This window comes from Polyodon spathula, chromosome 21 (assembly GCF_017654505.1).
Source record: "Polyodon spathula isolate WHYD16114869_AA chromosome 21, ASM1765450v1, whole genome shotgun sequence".
In the NCBI taxonomy this organism is placed as follows: domain Eukaryota; kingdom Metazoa; phylum Chordata; class Actinopteri; order Acipenseriformes; family Polyodontidae; genus Polyodon; species Polyodon spathula.
In genome coordinates this window covers 10215501-10226804 of record NC_054554.1, presented here as the reverse complement: position 1 = coordinate 10226804, position 11304 = coordinate 10215501, and the positions used below count along the sequence as shown (strand labels likewise).

The following is an 11304-nucleotide window of genomic DNA, read 5'->3' as shown; positions in this document are numbered from 1 at the left end:
TGAAAAACATGCTATAATTAACTCCCATAGGTGAAGATCTACCAACAGGAAAGCTTCTAGAGGCAGATTGTCACCTTGGTTCCACAGAGGACTGGGCGTTTCAAATCTCCAGTGTGTCCACTTTCCTCAGCTTGGTGGTCAGTCGAGGGCTGTGCATACAGCTTTCTGAAGGTGGGGTAGGGAACCTGTTGCAGGAGTGCAGCGAAGTTCCTGAGTGTCCTAGACCTGCCTTCTATCATACACCAGAACTCCCAGCTGCGCGTGGAGGTTCCACATCAGTGGTAGCTCCTCCCCTCCACCCGCCTTCATGGGAGAGCTTCTCACCACTGTGTGGACAGGATGTTCACAAAGGCCACATCATCCTGGTCACCTGAGACTCACAGGGATGCATCTTTGTTGGGTTTGCATCTCACAGCCCCAGTTCCAAGGTAGGATGCTTCAGTTTCAGCTGTACATGTTCTTGTTCCACACAGGCTATGTGGCTGAAAGCATAGTTTTCTACTGAATTGAATGTATGTCAGAACTAATGGATAATATTTGAGCAAGGTGTATTTAAGTAGGTAGTTTATGAAAATGTGCAGCTATTGTAGACTTTTTTTTGTATCATGGTCTAGTAAGAAAACCAGTAACTTTTTAAATCTGGTACAGTACCTTGATATATATTTTTTTTTCTTTAATTAAATGTTTGGTATAAGAATTGTTTCAAATTTGCAAATAGAAGTTGCTTTGTTGTTAGAAGTTACCTCTTAAAGCTGTGTTTCCAGCTGCTGACATGTACTGTGAGTATGTTTTATACAAGTACCAGTTTGGCAAATAACACAAAAGGACCTACAATCAACACAAAATTGAATAAACTCCAAAAAAAATGCTAATGTTCTTTTTGGATTTCTTTTTATAATGCATCAGGTAATGAATCAGTAGAGAGATAACACTACAGAGAGCCATGGTGTCCTTATCAATAATTCCTGTAATGTCAGAACAAACTTGACTGGGTAAAATACAGTGACGTGGTGTAGAACATTCTACAGCATGTGCTTGGGAAATGGTTGCTTTTTACACCTGTTCCATTGCCCTTTATTGAAAAAACAAGTTGCCAGTATGGTGGGATTCCTATAATAAGTGATGGTTGAGTAATGATTTTAAAAAGGTCTAGTCGAATTTACCTTTGACTTTATTTGAATAACTAATATATTTAGTCAATGAAATACCACATTTTGTATTGTTTAGGGAATGGATGGGCAGAACAGTTATTTTGGTTTTTGGGTGGACAATCCTTTCAGGAAAGGACACAGCAAGGCCAAGCCCCTGTGTACCACCTACAACAACCCTCGACTCTCTGCCAAGGAAGACGTCAGCATTGATGCCTGGAGGTGTGGGCGCTGGGGGAACCTCCAGAAGACGCTCCTGTAAGTTAGATCTTCCTTTCTGTGACATTTTTTTTTTCAATGTAGTTTATATTTCTCTGGGCTTGACAAATTATTAACAAACATATTCCAAAAAGCCCTTGACAAAGTGCCACACACAAGAGTAACCCTAAAGCTGAAATCAGTGGGAATACAAGGAAGTACTGCGAGTGGATAAATAATTGTTTTAAACATAGGAAGCCGAGAGTACTCGTAAGAGGGGGGACCTCCAGAAGGGGCCATGTACTCAGTGGTGTGTTGCTGGACTCCGTGCTTGAACCTGTTTCTTATCTACATCAGCGACTTAGACGGGGATAATAAGCAAGCTTGTCAAATTTGCAGAGAACACAAAGCATGAGAGAGAGACCGACACACACTCGGCCACCCAAGAAATACAAAGTGATTTAGACCGCTTACAGTACTGGGCATAAACATGGCAAATGCAATTTAATGTCAACAAATGTGTTACACACCGGCCACTAAAATGTAGGATCCAAATGACCTTCCCTAATTTTTAAATTTGCTTATGTTGTTATATACGTCATCGCATGAACAAATGAATTTGTTTTTTGGGGGTTTTTACCACTAGATGGCAGCAGTAGTCAAATAATATTTGTAATATCCTAAATATCGGTATACCTGTATTTGTGTCTGTTTATGTCTTTTGCAGTCTAAGACAAAGAATAGCATTTTAGATGCAGATCTAGAGGCGCAAGCATTGATGAATATGACAGAGAAGGTCCGTCAGAGCAAAGGGCTCTGGGAGCCAGTGGAGGAGGAAGAGGAGGCTGGCAAATAAATAAAGCTCCCAGGAAACGAATCCTGTGAGATTAGCTGTGAATACGGCATAGTGGGGTGTTCCGATTCCACTGTCTTCACAGGACACCACAACCAGATCAAACAGTGAGAAATATCTGCCCCCTGTTCAAAATAGCCTCATTGGCTATGTTTACTATGTTTTTGTGACCCTCAAAGGAACAGTCTTAGTTATATATATTATTAATGAAGTCGACATACCATCATCATATTTTTCCTAGAATTTAGACATGCCTTAAAATTCGAATTATGAATACAATTTTTGATCTTCTGTAATTCTTGGTGCAAATCTTTTTTTTTTTAATGATTATTACTCCACATCAAAAATAAATAATGCATCGAAAGTCACTTAAATCGGTCCATGCGTTTATTTATAAACATAAAATCTAAACTGGGTAGTGTGTGTGTGAGCGAGCTTTGGTCACTGAGCTGACAGTATCAAGTCCTGTTGTTGGATTTTTTTTTTAATTAAATATTTTTTAAATCAAAAGAATGCCTTGGGAGTTAGGAATCCTAAATATTTTACCAGACAAATTTTAGTTTTAAGAAGTTTCCAGCAACAATGCCTCTGGTTACCTCGGCTGAGAGTTGAAAGTAAGCCAAAGTGTCCATCAAACATTAAAAAAGAAAGAAGGCACTTTGAAGTTTGTTTTGAAACCATGTTGTAGTGAAGAATAGTGGGTCAGGGTTGAGGCCTTGTACACGTGCCTATACAGTAGTTTAATTAGATTTGTATTTATTGTTGTAAATAATTTGAGCTAGACACTCAGCCTGTGCCAAGCTGCTAGATGTGTGTTTACCGGGAGTCGTTGCCGAGGGCTGATCACCTGTAGTTCTTTGACTGGCTGGTGGGTGTGTCCCGGCGGAGAGTCTCGCTGTAAAAAGGAGCCCCTGACATGCCCATGTGCTGCTAAGCCAAGGCAATTGTGTTTGTGAGTCGGAGTCGAACGAAGCCTTTTCCTCTGTTGGTGAGTAACCATTTTGAGTAGCTGTGTGTGATGTCAGCGGGATTTCCATTTTAGTAAGAGCAGCACATCGCCACTACATGGCAGCCTTTTATTTTTAGCTGCTTTTGTAAAGTGCTTTTGTTTCCCTATTTTGTTTTGGTTTCCTGTACACTTGTTTGATATTCTCCCATGACTTACCATCGTTGGAACTGTCACAGGGTTTTCTTTGTGTTAAATAAATCCTGAGTTCTGTTTCAATGTTAACCTCTATCTCTGTCCATCTGTCAGCAAAACACCAACACCTACCCTATTAAAAATAGGCCAAAGTGATTTTATTTTTTTATTTTGTTTTATTTTCTGGTATTGTGCTACTACCACTGACCTTGTCCTTTACACTTCTGGACCAGTTAAAAGGAATTGAAAACAAGCTGACCAACTTCTAACGAAAACACTGTGTGTATGACCAGGTATACATGTAGCTTGAAAAACATTCTGTTATTTATCAAGCATTATTTATGAGAAGGTAAAATATCTTAATGTTTAGAGGTGTGGGTAATGTTCATTTTTACAATGAAATGACGTTCTCACCTCGCGCCCAGACAACTTCACAAAAATGTACAAAATATCAAGTTTCATAATACACACTACACTTCAGTACACAATCTGCAAAGGAAAGTAATATAATATATTAAGTGGCATGCAAGTAGGTTGATATATACCTAGCACACTTTTTTACTTTCCTGGTTAATAATTTAGCTTATGTTGTCTTATGAAAATATGCCTGCTTATCATCAAAATGGCATGAGACAGGGGCACTGCATGTAAACCATGAGAAATGAGAAAGCAGATGGAAATTTAGTGCTATAAAATTACAGGAAAACCTTGTCTATGTTTTATTTATTTATTTATAAATAACATATTTCTGCAAAAACAAATATTTTGTAAATTAACAAAGATACTCCTATGTTTGTGATCTGAAATGAATGATTAAGCAGCCCCCATGCTTACACGGATCTCTCATGTTTCTGTGTCGACTGCCTCAGAATGCATTTACTGTAAACTTTATTTTCGGAAATGTTTTGCATACAGCCTTTAACTTTACCCTGAATCTATTTGACCTTGAATAAAGAAGAATTAGGTGGACTTGATTAAAGTCTTTAAAATCTTGAAAAGGTCTTGACAAAGGTAACCCTAGCTAATACTTTGTGCAGCACAGAAACCAGGACCAGAGCTGGAAATGAACTGATGACAGACTATCTAGGGACAGAGAGGGTAGAGAGTCACTTTTTCACCAAAAGATTGGTGCCGGTGTTGAATGAGAATCACAGCAGAGATATGTGCTGAAGCCAAGCAAGTTACTGGAGGCATGTTTCTGTTTTGCAATTCCAGTAATCAAACCACTATAAGGGTAAAAAGTGTAACTACAGTACTGCAACTTACAGCCACCCCCTGGCATCTGTACAAATTAAACAGGTGAGGTAAACAGCAACGCTACTATGAACCTAATGTTGATCTGCACTCTGTTGAAGGGGAAATGGAATAGAATGTAACCTGCATACAAACAGTGGATGCAAATCACATGCACTCGCAAAACCAAAGTGGCAAAAACCTTGTCGTCTTTACTTTGTTTAACATTTTAAGGTGGTTAAGGGAACTAACACACAGTGTTCTAATAATAATACAATGGTCCCGGGGTTATTGTGGGGAAGTCCACTGGGATGTTCCAGCAGGGGGTAGATTTCAAGTCACAGCAGATACCATTATTGCAAAAGCAACAATTTATCCCTCAACAGAGTTTTCAGTTGTGGAAGATGATATACAAGAGCAATCGATATTGGTACAGTGCTAGTAGTCAATAATTTACTTGATTTTAGTCATTTGCAGAAGTGGTTCAAGATTAACAGACCCGGTGGTGTTTTTGAGATTACATTTAGTACCTTAGCATAGATGACTCTTGTATTTGTGTTACAGAATTCTTTAAATACCTTGGCGTGTGCCATGACAAAAGCTTACAGTTTAAGGCTATTGAATTTTGCAACATGCCTGGTTGGGATGTTTATAGCTATACTATGTGATAAGCAGTGTATGTAACAGTGTATGCTTCCAATGCTAAGCCTTGGCAGGGGTATGGTTCCGATATAAAATTGCTGGCACATAAACAGACCAGAGTTACAAGTGGTCTGTCTTTCAGTCAAGCACTGATTTTTGTTATCAAAGGGGAAGTCAGTTTTGAAGTAAAACAGAGCACTGGTATGGTATCCAATACAAAGTCTATGTCTCTTGCTGAAGATGTGAAGGAAATACCCTGTCACAACAGGCTTGAGCCAGTCTCATCAGTTTTCTTAGGTTTTCCTGTTCACTGTGTTTATGAAATCCCCTGTAATAATCTCTCACTCTTATCACTACACTCCCTTCCTTTGTACTATTTTCTTTGATTCAGTAAGATAACTTTAATTCAGAGTTTTTAAGAACAACACTGTTAAAATTAAACAGTGAAACACTTCTAACCACTTCCTTTCCTGTACATATTGGCCTATTTTACTGATCTAGATGGAGGCAGATATCTATATTAATCATTACGGTGTTTTCACCACACAGAGATTTCTTGTAATGAAATACTTGGTTATGAATACTTTTTTTAAAGTTTATAATTCATCTTATATATATGAAAATAAACAGTGATTAGATTATTCATGCTCTTAAGTTACCAGCAGGACACTTGTGCATGTTTTGTACACTTAACATTTAATCTAATTGCTTATATAACTAGTGAAGCATTATTATTATCAATTAATTATTGTATTATTAATTTATTTGGATGACACTTTTATATCTGTACCCATGTATACAGCTGGGTGTTTTTACTAGAGCAATCTCAGTGAAATACCTTGCTCAATGGTACAACAGCAGTGCTTCACCTGGGATTCAAACCTTCCAGTTACTAGTCCAGGGCCCCTACCAATACTCTGCACCACTGCCTTATGTAATTCTTTTTTTTTTGTTATTCTTTTTTGACAGTGAAAAATCCAAAACAAGTTTTAGAGAGGTACAAAAAAGTTCTATCAGCATACAAGAAAAAAGGTGTCTTGTCGCATGCTTTAACCACCATCAACTTGGATCATAACACTATGATTGCTACAGCACCAATTGCTGAGTTGAGATTGCAGCACCAGAAAAGTTCGACACACTTCGTGAATTTAAGCCAAAGGAAGAGAAGCTGATGGACTTCTCAGAAAGATGTGCCAGTGCTATTGATGACCAAACCAATGGAATTATTGAAGAAATGAAAAGAAAGGGAAAGCTACTTCCACTGCTTTCTAAAAAGAAATATTAGTAAGAGGTTAGAATAATACAGAGCCCTGTACATGAGTAAAAAATAAATTCATCTTGCGTGCACAGTTTGCCATCATGTGTGCACAATTTAGTATGGAACGGAAGTCGTGCACACTAGAGTTTTTTTTTTCTTATTCATGTCCATAGAATAATTCCAGACATGGCTAAAAGAATTTAAAAAAAAATGTAAACGTGAAATGTTATTTAAAAAAAAAAGTACTCGGAAGTGCACATATTCAAGTATTAGCTATTTTCAAATGCATATAATTTAGAATATCTCGGATGACCCGTTCACTGGTACACCACTGGTAATTATATATATATATATATATATATATATATATATATATATATATATATATATATATATATATATATATATATATGTGTGTGTGTGTGTGTGTGTGTGTGTGTGTGTGTGTTTCTAACAGTCATTAAAGTAGTGTCCTTCTGTTCTTGTTTAATACTGCATAATACAGTTATACACATGTTGTCAAATAATAATCATTTAAAAAAATGTTTAAATCAGCAAATGCTTGAATTCATGCTTAAAGGACAACAAAAGGTGTTTGTTTTGTGTATTGCTACAACTGTGTGCTACTTTAAGGTGTGTGTATAGTTTATTTTATTTTGTTTATATCTTGACCACTTTTTTCACTTTTAAATATCAGGCCTCTCTGTCTCTGTATATAAAATAGCTCCAAGATGGCTTCTCATGTATTTCTCAGAACTATATTTACCATCATTCCTCCACCCACTGATAAATCCATGTAGTTCTGAAAAATACATGCAAGCCATTTTGGAAACAACAATGGAAGACTGCAATTTAAAAGTTTCAAAAAGTGGTTGAGATGTAAAACAAAAATAAAACCATACTCCTTGCTTAAACACTTGTAGCAACACTATAAGAATGACCATACATGTGTTAAAAAATTTAAATGTTAACTGTTATAAAAAAAAAACACTACCAAGGGCATATGTTCAAGTGTTTGGTTTTTCAAATGCACACTATCGTTTCCAATATCTAGGGTGACCATAGGTACATCACTGTAAAAGTATTTTTTAAATGCTGTTTTTATGTGGTTTTAAAAGTGAAATCGAGTGAATGAGTAATTGATAAGGTGTTTTCATTGGTGGGTTTCAAAGTTTGACAGAGTTGGTTTTGCTTGACGTTCTTATTGTGGGAAATAAAGTAATTTCTAAACTAAAGTGGTGCCTCGTCTTTAGTAGATTTTTTTCCTGTTCTTTATTTGTTTTTATTAGTGTGCTTACAACCATGCTTCAAAAGCTTAACAACCTGTTAACAAATGAAAATGTGGTTAACAGGCTAGTAACTAGTGTTTATTAATATATTTACTACTAGTTTGTTAATAGTTAATACTGATTTATTCATGGGTTTACTTCTAAGCCCTACCACATTTACTCCATATGTTTACATCAAAGTAGGTCCATTTATTCACTGATTTATTAACTGAAAAGTTATAATACATCAAGTAACAAACAGTCTATTAACAGTCAACAAACTGTTAACATGCTAGTAACTAATGTCTATTAATACAAGTAACAAATAATCTATTAACTGATAACTAACTGGTAACCAATGTTTATTAATACAAGTAAAAAATAATCTATTAACTACTAACTAACTGTTAACATACTAGTAACTCATGTTTATTAATGTATTTACTAATAGTTTGTTAATAGTTAATGGGCGCCTCTTAAAATAAAGCGTGACCCTTTTTCAATAGAAAATATGTTTCCAAAAACTTTTGTCACGTTTTATAGCCCATCCTATTGTTGTGATGGGCTACAGTACTGGCATCTTGCACGCCTATAACCTTGCTCGCATAACCTTGTATGCTTTGCTTAAGATAAAGTTTTGCCTACACTGCAGCTGTGAGACAGTGGATAATAGGATGAGCCAGACATGTCTCTTTGCACATATACAAAAAACAGCGATTATGTTATCTGCTTGCTTAGCTATATGCCACATATGCATAGTTATAAATTGTTTCCCTTATATGCTAATTTCTGAATCAACATTGGCTAACCCTCTGCCTTGCTGACAGTTTTAAGGTATATAAGAAACTGATCTAACTCTATGTTGAAACACTACTCGATGATTATCTAGCACCCTGTGTGTTGAGAGTGTTTTCAGTTTTCATTCTGGGGTTCCGTTTTACTTGTTATATGGTTTGCTTATTCATTAGGGGTGCAAGCAATAAAGTTGCTGGAACCCTATTGTAATTGTTAAGGTTTTTTGCATTTTTTTTTTTATTTCTGTTTATCCAACAATTTTGAAATGTCTGTAAAAAATCAACATCGTTGTTCGAAAAGTCACGAAACTTGGTACGGTAGTAGAGGCCTATGGGAAGTTGTGCCAGAGTGAAAACGAAGGTCATAAGTCATATGGTTTGGCAGCCATATTGGATTTGTCGCATATTTTTCTCCGAAACCGTTTACAGCCGAGATCTGAAACTTGGTGCACATATGCCTCTCATGGCCTACATTCAGATTTGTTCGCAAGAAGAAAATCTGTAGCGTAGTTTGGCGGCCATATTGAATTTCAGCTGTGGTGAATTTGCATTTATTGCAGTGTTTCTCTATGGTACCATGTGGTAAAGTGATGAAACTTCATATAGTTGTAGAGGTCTATGGGAAATTAATGTCAAAGAAAGAATGAAGGTCATAGGTCACATGGTTTGGCAGCCTATGGCAGTGTGCTCTGCCCCTGGGTGTATTTGGTGTTATATGTTGCATGTGGTGTGTTAATGTTGGTGTATAGGTATTGGTGCATGGGATATAAAAGGGTCTGTGTAGCACGAGTGATTTAAAATATACAGTTGTATTTAGGCACGGGGATTGCACTCCACGTGCATTTCAAGTATTTAATAATATGTGAGCACGGGGTTGCACAAATTAGTTCAGGTGCTGGGATCCAAGTGAATAAATAATTAGTAATTGAATCCGGGCACAACAGTATATATAGATGCACATTTTACTCACTCGGGGTTGTGTGTTCAGTGAGTGGAGAACAGCTGTGGAGAGGAGAGAATAAAAAACAACAAAGTAAACATAGCAATTGCTAGGAGTGCTGGAAGGACCGGCACCATACTTTTTTTGTGTTTAGCTTTCGTCCACCCTGTTTGTTAGTGACTGTCTGTTTTGTTTGTCTAATTATTTTGACCTCAAGTGCAATGTGCTGTTTTTTTCTTTAAACCTTTTATTTTTCAATAAATGCAGTGAGTGTCGCAGAGTCTCAGTTTCACCTGCCAGTACTGCTTGTCAGCGTGTGTACTCCTTTCTGGCCTGACATCACCCTACGACCAGCCTCTTTACGCAGCCATATTGGATTTTTCAATAATTTTGGCCAATTTAAAACAATCTTGTCAGAAACCACTTATGTAGAGATGTGAAACTTGGGGCACATCAGTGGTGTAGTGGTAAATAAAAAAGTGGGTAAACGCCCCTGTTCGGTGGAGTTGAACAGATAGATTGAACAAATAAACATGAACAGATACATTGTTATTGTCCCTGTAACAGGATGGCGTGTATGGTGACGTCAGAACCAGAAGAAACACTCAGTACTGCCAGGTTAAATGTGAATTGCGCTATTGTGCAGTTTAATCAATAAACAGAAAATAAAAGGTTGAACAAACGAAAAACACTTTGTAAAATAAAACGGCACAGTAGCCAAAACGAACAGACAAACAAAACGTACAAACACTAAAAAGACAGACAAACGAGTGGAAGAACAGGCAAACACGATGAGTTTAAATCAATTATTTAATTTAGGTTTTACTTTCTCCTTCTCCACACCCGTTCTCCACTCACCGAACATACAACCCCGAGTGAGTAAAAACTTGTTGCTTTTATACAGCTGTACCGATACTTGATTGCTAATCAATCATTCAATTGGAGTCTTGGTACAACTGCACATGAATTAATAAAAGTGCAATTCCCTGTAATATACACCAACATCAACACACTACACGTAACATACAATACAAATAAATAGCCCAGGGGCGGGTCACTTTGCCACAGTCCCTCAGCCAAGCAGAGCCCTATATACAATTATTTCCACTCTTAGGTGCTGTTCACATGAAAAATCACAGACCCGACGGTGCGCTTTACGGGAACAGTTCTGTGAGCATCATTTCGTGAGTTTGGATGAAGGTTACTAGCACCGCCATGCAGGTCCAGCGTGCCTAACAACGAACATTAACAGAACATAAACAACCAATCACAGAACACACACACTCACACACACACACAAAAAACACACAGTCCAGTGGCCATGCCCCCGTTCTCGCACCACAGTTCTCACTGAGGTCTCAGCTCAGTCTCACGTGGAGGAAAACCCAGAGAGTGTGAGCGGAGTGAGCCAGTTGTGTATGGAGCGGGATAGTTGTGGAGCGGACATTTTCGGCACCCTCCTTTACAGCACTGAGAAGAACTAAGCACGGTTTAATTTTTCTTAAATATATGTTCTGCCATGGAGCTTGCACAAAAGAGTTACAAAAAAAGGTGACAAATACAGATGCAGTCACTGTACAGTAGTACAGTACACCATGCCTGTGCATGGTGACCATTAATTTTCCAGTTTCAAACCACAATTAGGCACTTTCATGTTTTTCAGACTTGAGAATTGCATGTTTTTAAAAAAGCTTTTGTATAAAGCTAAATTGATGTGAATCATATGCAGAGTTTGAAATGTACACATTTTTACAGTACCAAACAATAATAATGAGACAGCATCTTCAAATTGAATTAGATAACTTCTCAGCACGTTATGTTGGCTTTTT

The 11304-nt window shown here is 37.2% G+C and overlaps 1 pseudogene; it reads left to right on the top strand.

Annotated features, from left to right (window-relative positions):
- The first annotated feature begins 1230 nt into the window (after positions 1-1230).
- Positions 1231-10959, top strand: LOC121296693 (annotated as a pseudogene).
- The last annotated feature ends 345 nt before the right edge of the window (positions 10960-11304 follow it).